At 47.7% G+C, this 18,204-nt stretch overlaps 1 protein-coding gene across 1 annotated transcript in view; it reads right to left on the reverse strand.

Moving 5' to 3' along the window:
- EPPK1 (epiplakin 1) overlaps nucleotides 1-13,825 on the reverse strand; it is a 58,831-nt gene extending 45,006 nt beyond the window's left edge. Inside the window, exons 1-2 of the mRNA XM_088462442.1 lie at nucleotides 13,792-13,825; nucleotides 5,379-5,431 (exon numbers count right to left, since the gene is read on the reverse strand). The gene's annotated coding sequence lies outside the window, so the exon portion shown is untranslated. The remainder of the gene's footprint in view (nucleotides 1-5,378; nucleotides 5,432-13,791) is intronic.
- Between the last annotated feature and the right edge of the window lie 4,379 nt (nucleotides 13,826-18,204).

Genomic DNA, 18,204 nt, shown 5'->3' on the forward strand with positions numbered 1-18,204 from the left:
TTTGTGTCTGAAGCAATCCTCCTTACTGTACCTCTCTGGTAATTCATGAGGATAAACAGACCCTACCCAGAGTGTAATAGTCCATCCTTACTCAGTAAGGTTCACACTACAACATCTATTAGCGGGGTATTACACGGTTACACATACATACAGAATAGGAACAGATACTAGTATGTATTGCACAAAGCAGATTAGTACTGTGCAGTTACTCATACATAGAGAATAGGAACAGGTACTGAGTATTGCACCAGTCAGAAGTAGTACTGTGCAGTCATATTTACATACACAATAACCACAGATATTGAGTATTGCTTCAAGTAGAAGTAGTACTGTGCAGATATGTATGTATGGATATATATATATATATATATATATATACACACACAGAAAATTAACAGATAATGCATATTGCACCAAGCAGAAGTAGTACTGTGCAGTTACATACATGATAGGAACAGGTACTGAGTTTTGCAAAATTAGTACTGTGCAGTGGTCGATTCATACAGAATAATAACAGCAGTAACTGCGTCCAGCACATACTCTAGGGGGGAATACATACGAATGACCGCCGGACTCAAGTCCGGCGGTTTAAATCCCAGCAGCGGCAGGCCGACAAGGCTGAAAAAGTAAGTATGTTCTAACCTAACCTAACCCTCCTTAGGGTTGCCTAACCCTAACCTTCCCCCCAGTGACTAACCCTAATCCCCCCTCTAAGTGCCTAAACCTAACCCCCCCTTCCCCGCTGCCTAAACCCTAAGTACCCCCCGGGGGTGCCTAACCCTCCCTCCTCCTAGCCTAACCCTAACTTCCCGGGGGGATGCCTAACCCTAACCTTCCCCCCAGTGCCTAACCCTAATCCCCCCTCTAAGTGCCTAAACCTAACCCCCCCCTTCCCCGCTGCCTAAACCCTAAGTACCCCCCGGGGGTGCCTAACCCTAACCCTCCCTCCCCCTAGCCTAACCCTAACTTCCCGGGGGGATGCCTAACCCTAACCTATCCCCCAGTGCCTAACCATAATCCCCCCTCTAAGTGCCTAAACCTAACCCCCCCTTCCCCGCTGCCTAACCCTAAGTCCCCCCCGAGAGCCCTAAACCTAACCCTCCCCCCCGCGGCTGTCCGCAGTGGCGCCTGGCATCACTCGGTAGAATTAGACGCCTGTCATTTAACCCTCACCGGGATAATGCAGTCGGGAAGCCGGCTGTCGGGCTTACGTGCGCCGGCTTCCCGATTGAATACCCTCTAGGGGGTATATTTAGTAAAGTGCGGATTTTTAGAAGTGGAGATGTTACCCATAGCAACCAATCAGATTCTAGCTATTATCTTCTAGAAGGTGCTAGACAAAAGTTAAGTAGAATCTGATTGGTTGCTATGGGCAACATCTCCACTTCTAAAAGCCCGCACTATAGTAATTATACCCCTAGAAGTACTATGCAATGGTCCATAAATACAAAATAAGGACAGAAATGGAGAATTACATTCAGTATACAGAGAAATAGAAGTGGTACTGTGCACCGGGGTAACTTAAAAAGACTCTAGGAGGGAAAACACAATACATTTCTATAAACAGAGACAGTTCCCATATAGTAATCGGTAACAGTTGGAAAGAAAAGTAAGAAGGCCTTTTATACATATGCGGCAGTGACAGTGCTCAATGTATTGCGCTGAGCAGGTCAGAGAGCATCCTCCCAGCGGTAGTGACAGTGCTCAGTGTATTGCACAGAGCAGGTCAGAGAGCACCCTCCCAGCGGTAGTGACAGTGCTCAGTGTATTGCACAGAGCAGGTAGGAGAGCATCTTCCCAGCAGCAGTGACAGTGCTCAGTGTATTGCGCAGAGCAGGTCAGAGAGTGTTTCCCACAGCGGCAGTGACAGTGCTCAGTGTATTGCACAGAGCAGGTCAGAGAGCATCCTCCAGATGCTCAGTGTATTGCGCAGAGCAGGTCAGAGATCGTCCCCCCAGCGGCAGTGACAGTGCTCAGTGTATTGCACAGAGCAGGTCAGAGAGCGTCCTCCCAGCAGCAGTGACAGTGCTCAGAGTATTGCACAGAGCAGGTCAGAGAGCATCCTCCAGGTGTTCCGTGTATTGCGCAGAGCAGGTCAGATATCGTCCCCCCAGTGGCAGTGACAGTGCTCAGTGTATTGCACAGAGCAGGTCAGAGAGCATCCTCCAGGTGCTCAGTGTATTGCGCAGAGCAGGTCAGAGATCGTCCCCCCAGTGGCAGTGACAGTGCTCAGTGTATTGTACAGAGCAGGTAGGAGAGTCCAGTGGCTTTGAAGTGGTAAAGAGATTAGTAGGAGAGGAGATACTGGATTTGGCATAGGCCGCTTCCAGTCTTCCCCTGTGATTCCACCTGTTCCTGCCAGTACGTCAGAAACCACAATTAATCTGCTGTAATCCTTCCTACTGTCTGTACAACGTCTTCTTCCCTGAGGGGTTCTCCTCACAGAGGAGTTTAATGTCTATCTATAAAGCAGGGATAATTCCCTACTTGCCAAAGAGATCTCACTGCTTCCTCCTATTCAACAAGAGGTACACAGAGGTTTCCTGCGTTACCATAGTCTCCATATCCTGCTATGTATGCAGTCTGGCATTGAAAAGTCACGCTTCCATCACTGGGTAACGCCATCTAAAGATGGAGTCACCCTGTACCCAGCCGGCATAGTGGGATACACAAAGCCCGGAGAGGCTTCCCAAGATCCCTACTGGGTCAAAGCTCCATGCGCATTGCTGGAGCTCCTCGCCGGCAGCGTTAGGGAGCAGATAGAGAGGCATATTTATTAAACAATATTTACAGGTAAGTCCCAAAAAGCTGCTGTTTAAATATTGAGGATCTCCCAGATGTACCATAGAGGGGTCACAGCAGATACCGCCAACAGCAGAAGCTGCCCCTATAGGTCTCACTGGGGACTGTGAAGCATTCAGGAGCTAGGCCCGGCAGCTAACGCCATTCAGACTGTAGCCTATGGGCTATAGATGGCAGAAATGACCAATAGAAGGTTCTGTAGGATCGCTCCCCGGCAGTGGCCCCCGTACATGCGTGCAGACCGCGCATGCGCAGTAACACTGTGGGTGACATGGACCTCTCACACATCGCAGGGACCAGCTCCTGCCAGATCCCTGTTCCTGCATGTGTATATATATTAGTACATTCAGGCAACACTTTACTTCCGATTGCCGCAAACAGCACCGATAATAAATTACAATTATCGGGTCTAAACCCTGAGGATTGATAACTATACCCCGAAATGCATTCTGTATTGTTGCAACGCAAACCGAAATCACTGAACCAATTAATGATAAATATACCCCAAATTCAGAACAGGACTGCGGAATAACAAGCACTTTCGCACACAACGATATTACCAGAGACCCTGGGGACATAGCCCTATATTGCAGCACGTCCAAAAACATTGGGCACTATTAACCTAATCAGAAGCGATCTGCCGACAGCACGCACAGGCCGATACAGCTGGAGCGGATCTGGGTGTAACACTCATGTGCCAAACTGCCAAATCTCATCTAATCAGACACAAATCCTGACGCTCTGCGTTCCGGATGGGGGTAAAGACGCTAGAACGGTCTCCGCCACCGATCGGAGGATATCTATAAATAAGGAGATTTATCAAAGGTAAAAGAAAATCCTATTGCCATATTTGTTTTGCCCTATACAACGAAGGGTTAATGCTGTCGCCGGCAGTAAACCCACTTATGACAGTTCATCTCAGAATAGCGATAAGTGATGAACACGTTATTAAAATGCTTTATTCTTGGAAGCCCTATTCCTCGAATGAAGCATTTTTCAAATATGTGAAAGTTTTTTCGTTTTTTTTAACCTGATATTTTAGCTGCATTCCTGTGATGGCCTGTGAGCGTCTGCGCAGTTACATAGACGGAGACGATACTGATATATGAATGATAATATATGCACACAGAATACGTGATGAATCACTGCATGTTTCATGGTTTGCTAATTACCCCAGGAGCAGGAATCTATGTACTGTCTCCTCACCGGACCCTGGCCCGGGGAAAGGAGAAAACAGGACACATTCCTGCGTGGGCTGCCCAACCCTTATTTACAAAGCACTGGATGAAACCTGCATACTGGGGGCAGAGAGCCTATACCCCGCCAGACAAACCTGAATTACGGGACGGTCTCCCATACCTGCCGGATTCCTCAGCAAATCCCCTGAAGGGCAGACAGGAGGGGCCCGGGGTATTCACCTGACAGCCAAGTCAGAGCGTAGGAGGAAAGAGGGGGAATAGCTGGGTTCTGGGCCAAACAGACACTTTTGGCGCAGCGGCGATGTTGGACGCTGTGGAGAGATTTTTTTTCTTCTGCGCCTGCGTTTCAGTTGCACTGTGCATGCTTCCATATTCCGTAGCTGCAATCGAGGAGCACAGAAAGCGCATGGCCTCGGAAATGTTTTAAAAAATGTAGTGGGCATTCCTAGTCGGTGACTTAGCGGACGCACAGAGAAGGTCCGTATTATGGGTGTGTTATGGTAGTGTCTCGGCGTAATCTCTTACATAGGCGGCCGTACTCTGACAGATAATCTGCACCCAGAATAGGGCTGGTGTAAGTTTTGATGGAGCGACCGATGGTGGCGTCTAAACACACATCAGACGTATTACAGCATCTGAAGGTGCTCAAAGTGGGCGTCTTAGACCATGGATGCCCACCAGGGGAGGGCATTGTAGCGGCATTAGCCTAAAGTCACAGAAGCAATGCCGGCAAAAGTCGCAGACATGGGACTAATATTCCTTACATTTATATTATGAATGATCACGTGTTACCGATGTTACCATGTATACTGACCGTCCTGGGCGCTCTGGGAGATTGCCGGATAGCAGGAGCAGGGAGACGGGTGAGGGCTGGTGATGTAACTTACTAATAGATGACGCAAAACGTATGAGGAAGGCTGTGGTGACACGTATTGTATGCCCTGCGCCCCAATGGCTCATGTTGCCAATGACATCACCCCTGGGCATGGTGTGAGGCAGCAATGGACGTATGATGCGAAACGCGTCACCCCGACCAGCTCCCTCTGTACAGGGCTCCCCTCCTGGAGAGCAGGACCACATAGGCGGCAGACGTGCATCTTATATTCTAGGGGAATGTTAATGAGATTGATGTGTACATTTCCCACCCACATAGACAGGACACTACAACCACCACCGCGCTACCGATACATGAATAGAACGGTGCTGTATAACATAGACTCTGATGTATAATGGCCACACAAATGACATGCTACACAAGATTAAAACATAATCGTTCAGATTGTACAGGGAAATGCGCAGGGAGTGGACATATATTTCGGAGGCAGCGCCTCACATCATTACACTGAGAGCACAGCAGCGGATACCGGGATCTCTTACCTTCCAGTTATTAACGGTCTGGACAGCAGAACGAGATCTACACCCGAGACGTCCTATAGACAGAGACACAAACCATTTACTTACACAGCGTAGAATATTCCTGCAGGCATTCATCGCATACGGGTTATACAGATGTAGCCGCCTTCATCGTTGCCGCAATGCGAGCGCATCACAGCATGGACGGCGCGACTAGTGTGCGCGGGTCTACGGCACGCGCATGCCATGGACTGCAATGGGGAGAATGACGGCCACGCCTAGTCGCAGCCTGGCGAGAGAGGTGCTATGTCGTAATGCATGACGCTGTGAGCGCGCATCGCCGCAACGATGACGGCGGCTACATCTGTACTATTAGTGTCAGTGTACAATGATGTCTTTGCTCATTACAGCCCTCCTAGTAATGAGAAAATATAAGTGTATAAAGCACATGTACCTCCAACCTCGTTACCCATAATGTGGGAAACTTTGCTTAACTGCACACATCCAATGGTAGATTTGCACGCCCTAGAGAGGGTAGACGCCGCGACAGCCAGTTAATTACAGAGTTCTACAATAACACAGAGAGGAAGTAATTCATCGTTTGTCCAACAGAGTTATATAAAAAAACACATTAAACCGTTATCTAAGTCTCCCGCGCCGCCTCAGATATTGGAGGAACATGAGCCCTAAAGAAAGCTGGTGCCTATAGGCTGAAGCAAAGAGGGATTGTTCAGACACATAATTTACACCTAAACCCACATTTAGGGGCTGGTTCTGAAATGGATGTGAAGCGAAAAAGAGCCAGTAACTGTGCCCCTGGGTAACACCGTGCTGCACTGCAGGGGGCAGATCTACAATGTGCAGAGAGTTAGATGTGGGAGGGACGTGTCCTAGCTCAGAGCTACATTACAGTGTAAGGATAAAGCTGCCCAGCATGTGTGATACCCTGACTCTGATAGTGCCAGTAACTGTGCCCCTGGGTAACACTGTGCTGTACTGCAGGGGGCAGATGTACAATGTGCAGAGAGTTAGATGTGGGAGGGACGTGTCCTAGCTCAGAGCTACATTACAGTGTAAGGATAAAGCTGCCCAGCATGTGTGATACCCTGACTCTGATAGTGCCAGTAACTGTGCCCCTGGGTAACACCGTGCTGCACTGCAGGGGGCAGATCTACAATGTGCAGAGAGTTAGATGTGGGAGGGACGTGTCCTAGCTCAGAGCTACATTACAGTGTAAGGATAAAGCTGCCCAGCATGTGTGATACCCTGACTCTGATAGTGCCAGTAACTGTGCCCCTGGGTAACACTGTGCTGTACTGCAGGGGGCAGATGTACAATGTGCAGAGAGTTAGATGTGGGAGGGACGTGTCCTAGCTCAGAGCTACATTACAGTGTAAGGATAAAGCTGCCCAGCATGTGTGATACCCCGACTCTGATAGTGCCAGTAACTGTGCCCCTGGGTAACACTGTGCTGCACTGCAGGGGGCAGATGTACAATGTGCAGAGAGTTAGATGTGGGAGGGACGTGTCCTAGCTCAGAGCTACATTACAGTGTAAGGATAAAGCTGCCCAGCATGTGTGATACCCTGACTCTGATGGTGCCAGTAACTGTGCCCCTGGGTAACACCATGCTGTACTGCAGGGGGCAGATGTAGAATGTGCAGAGACTTAGATGTGGGAGGGACGTGACCTAGCTCAGAGCTACATTACAGTGTAAGGATAAAGCTGCCCAGCATGTGTGATACCCTGACTCTGATAGTGCCAGTAACTGTGCCCCTGGGTAACACCGTGCTGCACTGCAGGGGGCAGATGTATAATGTGCAGAGAGTTAGATGTGGGAGGGACGTGTCCTAGCTCAGAGCTACATTACAGTGTAAGGATAAAGCTGCCCAGCATGTGTGATACCCTGACTCTGATGGTGCCAGTAACTGTGCCCCTGGGTAACACCATGCTGTACTGCAGGGGGCAGATGTAGAATGTGCAGAGACTTAGATGTGGGAGGGACGTGACCTAGCTCAGAGCTACATTACAGTGTAAGGATAAAGCTGCCCAGCATGTGTGATACCCTGACTCTGATAGTGCCAGTAACTGTGCCCCTGGGTAACACCGTGCTGTACTGCAGGGGGCAGATGTACAAAGTGCAGAGAGTTAGATGTGGGAGGGACGTGTCCTAGCTCAGAGCTACATTACAGTGTAAGGATAAAGCTGCCCAGCATGTGTGATACCCTGACTCTGATAGTGCCAGTAACTGTGCCCCTGGGTAACACCAATCTGTACTGCAGGGGGCAGATGTACAATGTGCAGAGAGTTATATGTAGGAGGGACGTGACCTAGCTCAGAGCTACATTACAGTGTAAGGATAAAGCTGCCCAGCATGTGTGATACCCTGACTCTGATAGTGCCAGTAACTGTGCCCCTGGGTAACACCATGCTGCACTGCAGGGGGCAGATGTACAATGTGCAGAGAGTTAGATGTGGGAGGGACGTGTCCTAGCTCAGAGCTACATTACAGTGTAAGGATAAAGCTGCCCAGCATGTGTGATACCCTGACTCTGATAGTGCCAGTAACTGTGCCCCTGGGTAACACCATGCTGCACTGCAGGGGGCAGATGTACAATGTGCAGAGAGTTAGATGTGGGAGGGACGTGTCCTAGCTCAGATCTACATTACAGTGTAAGGATAAAGCTGCCCAGCATGTGTGATACCCTGACTCTGATAGTGCCAGTAACTGTGCCCCTGGGTAACACCGTGCTGTACTGCAGGGGGCAGATGTACAATGTGCAGAGAGATAGATGTGGGAGGGACGTGTCCTAGCTCAGAGCTACATTACAGTGTAAGGATAAAGCTGCCCAGCAAGTGTGATACCCTGACTCTGATAGTGCCAGTAACTGTGCCCCTGGGTAACACCATGCTGCACTGCAGGGGGCAGATGTACAATGTGCAGAGAGTTAGATGTGGGAGGGACGTGTCCTAGCTCAGATCTACATTACAGTGTAAGTATATAGCTGCCCACCATGTGTGATACCCTGACTCTGATAGTGCCAGTAACTGTGCCCCTGGGTAACACCATGCTGTACTGCAGGGGGCAGATGTACAATGTGCAGAGAGTTATATGTGGGAGGGACGTGTCCTAGCTCAGAGCTACATTACAGTGTAAGGATAAAGCTGCCCAGCATGTGTGATACCCTGACTCTGATAGTGCCAGTAACTGTGCCCCTGGGTAACACCAATCTGCACTGCAGGGGGCAGATCTACAATGTGCAGAGAGCTAGATGTGGGAGGGACGTGTCCTAGCTCAGAGCTACATTACAGTGTAAGGATAAAGCTGCCCAGCATGTGTGATACCCTGATAGTGCCAGTAACTGTGCCCCTGGGTAACACCGTGCTGTACTGCAGGGGGCAGATGTACAATGTGCAGAGACTTAGATGTGGGAGGAACGTGTCCTAGCTCAGAGCTACATTACAGTGTAAGGATAAAGCTGCCCAGCATGTGTGATACCCTGACTCTGATAGTGCCAGTAACTGTGCCCCTGGGTAACACCGTGCTGTATTGCAGGGGGCAGATGTACAATGTGCAGAGAGTTATATGTAGGAGGGACGTGACCTAGCTCAGAGCTACATTACAGTGGAAGGATAAAGCTGCCCAGCATGTGTGATACCCTGACTCTGATAGTGCCAGTAACTGTGCCCCTGGGTAACACCATGCTGCACTGCAGGGGGGCAGATGTACAATGTGCAGAGAGTTAAATGTGGGAGGGACGTGTCCTAGCTCAGAGCTACATTACAGTGTAAGGATAAAGCTGCCCAGCAAGTGTGATACCCTGACTCTGATAGTGCCAGTAACTGTGCCCCTGGGTAACACCATGCTGCACTGCAGGGGGCAGATGTACAATGTGCAGAGAGTTAGATGTGGGAGGGACGTGTCCTAGCTCAGAGCTACATTACAGTGTAAGGATAAAGCTGCCCAGCATGTGTGATACCCTGACTCTGATAGTGCCAGTAACTGTGCCCCTGGGTAACACCGTGCTGTACTGCAGGGGGCAGATGTACAAAGTGCAGAGAGTTAGATGTGGGAGGGACGTGTCCTAGCTCAGAGCTACATTACAGTGTAAGGATAAAGCTGGCCAGCATGTGTGATACCCTGACTCTGATAGTGCCAGTAACTGTGCCCCTGGGTAACACCAATCTGCACTGCAGGGGGCAGATGTACAATGTACAGAGAGTTAGATGTGGGAGGGACGTGTCCTAGCTCAGAGCTACATTACAGTGTAAGGATAAAGCTGCCCAGCATGTGTGATACCTTGATAGTGCCAGTTACTGTGCCCCTGGGTAACACCATACTGTACTGCAGGGGGCAGATGTACAATGTGCAGAGAGTTAGATGTGGGAGGGACGTGTCCTAGCTCAGAGCTACATTACAGTGTAAGGATAAAGCTGCCCAGCATGTGTGATACCCTGACTCTGATAGTGCCAGTAACTGTGCCCCTGGGTAACACCGTGCTGTACTGCAGGGGGCAGATGTACAATGTGCAGAGAGTTAGATGTGGGAGGGACGTGTCCTAGCTCAGAGCTACATTACAGTGTAAGGATAAAGCTGCCCAGCATGTGTGATACCCTGACTCTGATAGTGCCAGTAACTGTGCCCCTGGGTAACACCGTGCTGCACTGCAGGGGGCAGATGTACAATGTGCAGAGAGTTAGATGTGGGAGGGACGTGTCCTAGCTCAGAGCTACATTACAGTGTAAGGATAAAGCTGCCCAGCATGTGTGATACCCCGACTCTGATAGTGCCAGTAACTGTGCCCCTGGGTAACACCATGCTGCACTGCAGGGGGCAGATGTACAATGTGCAGAGAGTTAGATGTGGGAGGGACGTATCCTAGCTCAGTGCTACATTACAGTGTAAGGATAAAGCTGCCCAGCATGTGTGATACCCTGACTCTGATAGTGCCAGTAACTGTGCCCCTGGGTAACACCATGCTGCACTGCAGGGGGCAGATGTACAATGTGCAGAGAGTTAGATGTGGGAGGGACGTGTCCTAGCTCAGAGCTACATTACAGTGTAAGGATAAAGCTGCCCAACATGTGTGATACCCTGACTCTGATAGTGCCAGTAACTGTGCCCCTGGGTAACACCATGCTGCACTGCAGGGGGCAGATGTACAATGTGCAGAGAGTTAGATGTGGGAGGGACGTGTCCTAGCTCAGAGCTACATTACAGTGTAAGGATAAAGCTGCCCAGCATGTGTGATACCCTGACTCTGATAGTGCCAGTAACTGTGCCCCTGGGTAACACCGTGCTGCACTGCAGGGGGCAGATGTACAATGTGCAGAGAGTTATATGTGGGAGGGACGTCTCCTAGCTCAGAGCTACATTACAGTGTAAGGATAAAGCTGCCCAGCATGTGTGATACCCTGACTCTGATAGTGCCAGTAACTGTGCCCCTGGGTAACACCGTGCTGTACTGCAGGGGGCAGATGTACAATGTGCAGAGAGTTAGATGTGGGAGGAACGTGTCCTAGCTCAGAGCTACATTACAGTGTAAGGATAAAGCTGCCCAGCATGTGTGATACCCTGACTCTGATAGTGCCAGTAACTGTGCCCCTGGGTAACACCGTGCTGTACTGCAGGGGGCAGATGTACAATGTGCAGAGAGTTAGATGTGGGAGGGACGTGTCCTAGCTCAGAGCTACATTACAGTGTAAGGATAAAGCTGCCCAGCATGTGTGATACCCTGACTCTGATACAGCCAGTAACTGTGCCCCTGGGTAACACCATGCTGCACTGCAGGGGGCAGATGTACAATGTGCAGAGAGTTAGATGTGGGAGGGACGTGTCCTAGCTCAGAGCTACATTACAGTGTAAGGATAAAGCTGCCCAGCATGTGTGATACTCTGACTCTGATAGTGCCAGTAACTGTGCCCCTGGGTAATACCATGCTGTACTGCAGGGGGCAGATGTACAATGTGCAGAGAGTTAGATGTGGGAGGGACGTGTCCTAGCTCAGAGCTACATTACAGTGTAAGGATAAAGCTGCCCAGCATGTGTGATACCCTGACTCTGATAGTGCCAGTAACTGTGCCCCTGGGTAACACCGTGCTGCACTGCAGGGGGCAGATGTACAATGTGCAGAGAGTTAGATGTGGGAGGGACGTGTCCTAGCTCAGAGCTACATTACAGTGTAAGGATAAAGCTGCCCAGCATGTGTGATACCCTGACTCTGATACAGCCAGTAACTGTGCCCCTGGGTAACACTGTGCTGCACTGCAGGGGGCAGATGTACAATGTGCAGAGAGTTAGATGTGGGAGGGACGTGTCCTAGCTCAGAGCTACATTACAGTGTAAGGATAAAGCTGCCCAGCATGTGTGATACCCTGACTCTGATACAGCCAGTAACTGTGCCCCTGGGTAACACTGTGCTGCACTGCAGGGGGCAGATATACAATGTGCAGAGAGTTAGATGTGGGAGGGACGTGTCCTAGCTCAGAGCTACATTACAGTGTAAGGATAAAGCTGCCCAGCATGTGTGATACCCCGACTGTGATAGAGCCAGTAACTGTGCCCCTGGGTAACACCGTGCTGTACTGCAGGGGGCAGATGTACAATGTGCAGAGACTTAGATGTGGGAGGAACGTGTCCTAGCTCAGAGCTACATTACAGTGTAAGGATAAAGCTGCCCAGCATGTGTGATACCCTGACTCTGATAGTGCCAGTAACTGTGCCCCTGGGTAACACCGTGCTGTACTGCAGGGGGCAGATGTACAATGTGCAGAGAGTTAGATGTGGGAGGGACGTGTCCTAGCTCAGAGCTACATTACAGTGTAAGGATAAAGCTGCCCAGCATGTGTGATACCCTGACTCTGATACAGCCAGTAACTGTGCCCCTGGGTAACACCATGCTGCACTGCAGGGGGCAGATGTACAATGTGCAAAGAGTTAGATGTAGAAGGGACGTGTCCTAGCTCAGAGCTACATTACAGTGTAAGGATAAAGCTGCCCAGCATGTGTGATACCCTGACTCTGATAGTGCCAGTAACTGTGCCCCTGGGTAACACCGTGCTGTACTGCAGGGGGCAGATGTACAATGTGCAGAGAGTTAGATGTGGGAGGGACGTGTCCTAGCTCAGAGCTACATTACAGTGTAAGGATAAAGCTGCCCAGCATGTGTGATACCCTGACTCTGATAGTGCCAGTAACTGTGCCCCTGGGTAACACCGTGCTACACTGCAGGGGGCAGATGTACAATGTGCAGAGAGTTAGATGTGGGAGGGACGTGTCCTAGCTCAGAGCTACATTACAGTGTAAGGATAAAGCTGCCCAGCATGTGTGATACCCCGACTCTGATAGTGCCAGTAACTGTGCCCCTGGGTAACACTGTGCTGCACTGCAGGGGGCAGATGTACAATGTGCAGAGAGTTAGATGTGGGAGGGACGTGTCCTAGCTCAGAGCTACATTACAGTGTAAGGATAAAGCTGCCCAGCATGTGTGATACCCTGACTCTGATAGTGCCAGTAACTGTGCCCCTGGGTAACACCGTGCTGCACTGCAGGGGGCAGATGTACAATGTGCAGAGAGTTAGATGTGGGAGGGACGTGTCCTAGCTCAGAGCTACATTACAGTGTAAGGATAAAGCTGCCCAGCATCTCAGGGCTGCATGCAGAAGCAGCCGGTATTTACCCTGCATGTACACATAATACATGTATTTGTCCCCCCGGTATTGCAGTGTGGTTTGCCCAGAGCCCATCACCTTATTTTTTGCCTTAATCCCATCTCAGTACCAGCCCCTCATAATTTAATTTCACAGATTTCTTATTTATTTCTTATGCAGTATATATATATATATATGTCTGTGACATTTTTTTAAATTTGCAACAAAATAGATTCTTCTTGACATCAGAACAGTAAAATGTTACAATCTCCCCAGAAGATAATGGACCTGATACATAGGTGGATGCTAGTAAAACATTTGGCGCACGTGCTCGATGTTTTACTTATGCACATGCTTCCGAGATGCACAGTTCATGCGTCACCATGGTTACAGCCGTCCGGCGCAGGGTCTGATTCAGAGATGTACATTCATTCTAGGATGAACGCAGAACTCTGATTGTTAGGGGTCTGCGTCGAAAGACGCAGCTCCACTGAAACCAGCAGCCAAATACCGTCGGACATTCCAAGCAATCGCAGAGTTGTTCAGAAGTCCGATGGTACGGCCGATGTCCGCTCGCTGGTGCGCTCCACGGCAGATTAAGAGCTGCAGCTGGTGGGCGTCTCAATAGACAGCCCCTCGGCTGCAGCATAAGCATCATTTCCTAGTAGCGTCTGCGACAAAAGTCTCCGCTGCTGCCGCTTTGCGTCCACCTCTGTACCAGGCCCAATGACCCGTATTTTGTTATCTAAGATGGCCGTCCGATATAACTGAGACCCAGATACGGTACCTCCAGCTTCCTCCAGTGTGGATCTGTGGAGACGGGCGCCGGCTCTCAGGAATTATAATGATCCTCGCTGTGCGTCATACAGGAATCTGCCGCTGTGCGCCTGCGAACACAGGAAAATTCCATCTTTTTATAGCAAATCTGAAGTATCTGCCTGTGAGCAGCTGAGATGAAGCCGGTGAGTTATCCCCCGAGATGTGAGAGAATCGGGGTCACCTCGTGGTGCCAGGGCCAGATTAACGATGGAGAGGATGGGACGCCAGCTCCAGGCCTCTACATAAAAATAGGCCCATCATCATGACAGTATGGCAAACGCCCAACCACCCAGATGACCACACAATCAGCCACAAATCATAAGTATCACAATCGTATTTCTATTTTCCTCACAGTGAGATGCAATTGTTCTACTTTGGCGGATTTAAGGAGAGATATATCCAGCTTTGTAGAGATAAACTGGGGAAATTGCCTCAGCTTCTGTGATTTATCTAGCACAGTCAATGAAATCACAGAAGCTGAATGGACAACTTCTGTTAGGAGCTGATTGGTTGGTACTTTCTCTCTCTAGACTTTGTATCTCTCCAAGGCTTGATACATTTCTCCCTGAGATTTGCGGGGGACCCTGAGCAAATAACCTTTGGGCGCTGATGAGAATGAAATATAATTGTGTGTGCCCAAGGTACATCCATTCCAGCCAGGTGCACTCACTGCACTGACCACCTGCGGGCAATGCCTTGTCAGATCAGCTCTCACCACTGGGAAAAGGGCCCGAATTCATTTATAAGACATCCAGACTGAAAGAAACATATTTGCTTAGGCAATAAAATATTTTTTCAGTTGTGTCATCTGAGGTATTTACCAGCAAGAATGAGCAAACACAAATGCGCTGTCAAACATCTCAACAGTGGCGGAACTGCTGGCGGCAATGGAGGCATTTCCCCGAGGCGCCAGCTGTCAAGGGAGCACAGATAAATCTTTCTGTAACCGCTTCCTGCACCCTGCTGACCACTGCAGCTGGCAAAGCTGGATCTATCTGAGGGGTCCGGGCAGCCACTGACGGTGGCTGTGTGGTACAATAACGTTTTTATTTCTTTATTGTGACATGGCATGCATGACGTCATGATGTCAAACGCATGGCACCGCTGAAAGAGGAGCGCTCGCCTCCAGAAGACATGGTAAGTGTGTGTGGGCTGCACACCACTGACAGGTAAGTTATTACACTGATACACACCACTGACAGGTAAGTTATTATTACAATGATACACACCACTGACAGGTAAGTTATTACCCTGATACACACCACTGACAGGTAAGTTATTACACTGATACACACCACTGACAGGTAAGTTATTATTACAATGATACACACCAATGACAGGTAAGTTATTACACTGATACACACCAATGACAGGTAAGTTATTACAGTGATACACACCACTGACAGGTAAGTTATTACACTGATACACACCACTGACAGGTAAGTTATTACACTGATACACACCACTGACAGGTAAGTTATTACACTGATACACACCACTGACAGGTAAGTTATTATTACAATGATACACACCACTGACAGGTACGTTATTATTACAATGATACACACCACTGACAGGTAAGTTATTACAACGATACACACCAATGACAGGTAAGTTATTATTACAATGATACACACCACTGACAGGTAAGTTATTACACTGATACACACCACTGACAGGTAAGTTATTACAATGATACACACCAATGACAGGTAAGTTATTACACTGATACACACCACTGACAGGTAAGTTATTATTACAATGATACACACCACTGACAGGTACGTTATTATTACAATGATACACACCACTGACAGGTAAGTTATTACACTGATACACACCACTGACAGGTAAGTTATTACACTGATACACACCACTGACAGGTAAGTTATTATACTGATACACACCACTGACAGGTAAGTTATTATTACAATGATACACACCACTGACAGGTACGTTATTATTACAATGATACACACCACTGACAGGTAAGTTATTACACTGATACACACCACTGACAGGTAAGTTATTACACTGATACACACCACTGACAGGTAAGTTATTACACTGATACACACCACTGACAGGTAAGTTATTACACTGATACACACCACTGACAGGTAAGTTATTACAGTGATACACTCCATTGACAGGTAAGTTATTACCCTGATACACACCACTGACAGGTAAGTTATTACACTGATACACACCACTGACAGGAAAGTTATTACACTGATACACACCACTGACAGGTAAGTTATTACACTGATACACACCACTGACAGGTATGTTATTACACTGATACACACCACTGACAGGTACGTTATTACACTGATACACACCACTGACAGGTACGTTATTATTACACTGATACACACCACTCAGGTAAGTTATTACACTGATACACACCACTGACAGGTAAGTTATTATTACAATGATACACACCACTGACAGGTACGTTATTATTACAATGATACACACCACTGACAGGTAAGTTATTACAGTGATACACACCACTGACAGGTAAGTTATTACCCTGATACACACCACTGACAGGTAAGTTATTACACTGATACACACCACTGACAGGTAAGTTATTATTACAATGATACACACCACTGACAGGTACGTTATTATTACAATGATACACACCACTGACAGGTAAGTTATTACACTGATACACACCACTGACAGGTAAGTTATTACACTGATACACACCACTGACAGGTAAGTTATTACACTGATACACACCACTGACAGGTAAGTTATTACACTGATACACACCACTGACAGGTAAGTTATTACACTGATACACACCACTGACAGGTAAGTTATTACACTGATACACACCACTGACAGGAAAGTTATTACACTGATACACACCACTGACAGGTAAGTTATTACACTGATACACACCACTGACAGGTATGTTATTACACTGATACACACCACTGACAGGTACGTTATTACACTGATACACACCACTGACAGGTACGTTATTATTACACTGATACACACCACTCAGGTAAGTTATTACACTGATACACACCACTGACAGGTAAGTTATTACACTGATACACACCACTGACAGGTAAGTTATTATTACAATGATACACACCACTGACAGGTACGTTATTATTACAATGATACACACCACTGACAGGTAAGTTATTAAAGTGATACACACCACTGACAGGTAAGTTATTACCCTGATACACACCACTGACAGGTAAGTTATTACACTGATACACACCACTGACAGGTAAGTTATTACACTGATACACACCACTGACAGGTAAGTTATTACACTGATACACACCACTGACAGGTAAGTTATTACCCTGATACACACCACTGACAGGTAAGTTATTACACTGATACACACCACTGACAGGTAAGTTATTATTACAATGATACACACCACTGACAGGAAAGTTATTACACTGATACACACCACTGACAGGTAAGTTATTACACTGATACACACCACTGACAGGTAAGTTATTACACTGATACACACCACTGACAGGTAAGTTATTACCCTGATACACACCACTGACAGGTAAGTTATTACACTGATACACACCACTGACAGGTAAGTTATTATTACAATGATACACACCACTGACAGGTAAGTTATTACACTGATACACACCACTGACAGGTAAGTTATTACACTGATACACACCACTGACAGGTAAGTTATTATTACAATGATACACACCACTGACAGGTAAGTTATTACACTGATACACACCACTGACAGGTAAGTTATTACACTGATACACACCACTGACAGGTAAGTTATTATTACAATGATACACACCACTGACAGGAAAGTTATTACACTGATACACACCACTGACAGGTAAGTTATTATTACAATGATACACACCACTGACAGGTAAGTTATTACACTGATACACACCACTGACAGGTAAGTTATTACACTGATACACACCACTGACAGGTAAGTTATTATTACAATGATACACACCACTGACAGGTAAGTTATTACACTGATACACACCACTGACAGGTAAGTTATTACACTGATACACACCACTGACAGGTAAGTTATTATTACACTGATACACACCACTGACAGGTAAGTTATTACACTGATACACACCACTGACAGGTAAGTTATTACACTGATACACACCATTGACAGGTATGTTATTACACTGATACACACCACTGACAGGTAAGTTATTACTCTGATACACACCACTGACAGCTAAGTTATTACACTGATACACAACACTGACAGGTAAGTTATTACACTGATACACACCACTGACAGGTAAGTTATTACACTGATACACACCATTGACAGGTATGTTATTACACTGATACACACCACTGACAGGTAAGTTAT

This window comes from Taudactylus pleione, unplaced genomic scaffold, assembly GCF_031769625.1.
Source record: "Taudactylus pleione unplaced genomic scaffold, aTauple2 ptg001240l, whole genome shotgun sequence".
In the NCBI taxonomy this organism is placed as follows: domain Eukaryota; kingdom Metazoa; phylum Chordata; class Amphibia; order Anura; family Myobatrachidae; genus Taudactylus; species Taudactylus pleione.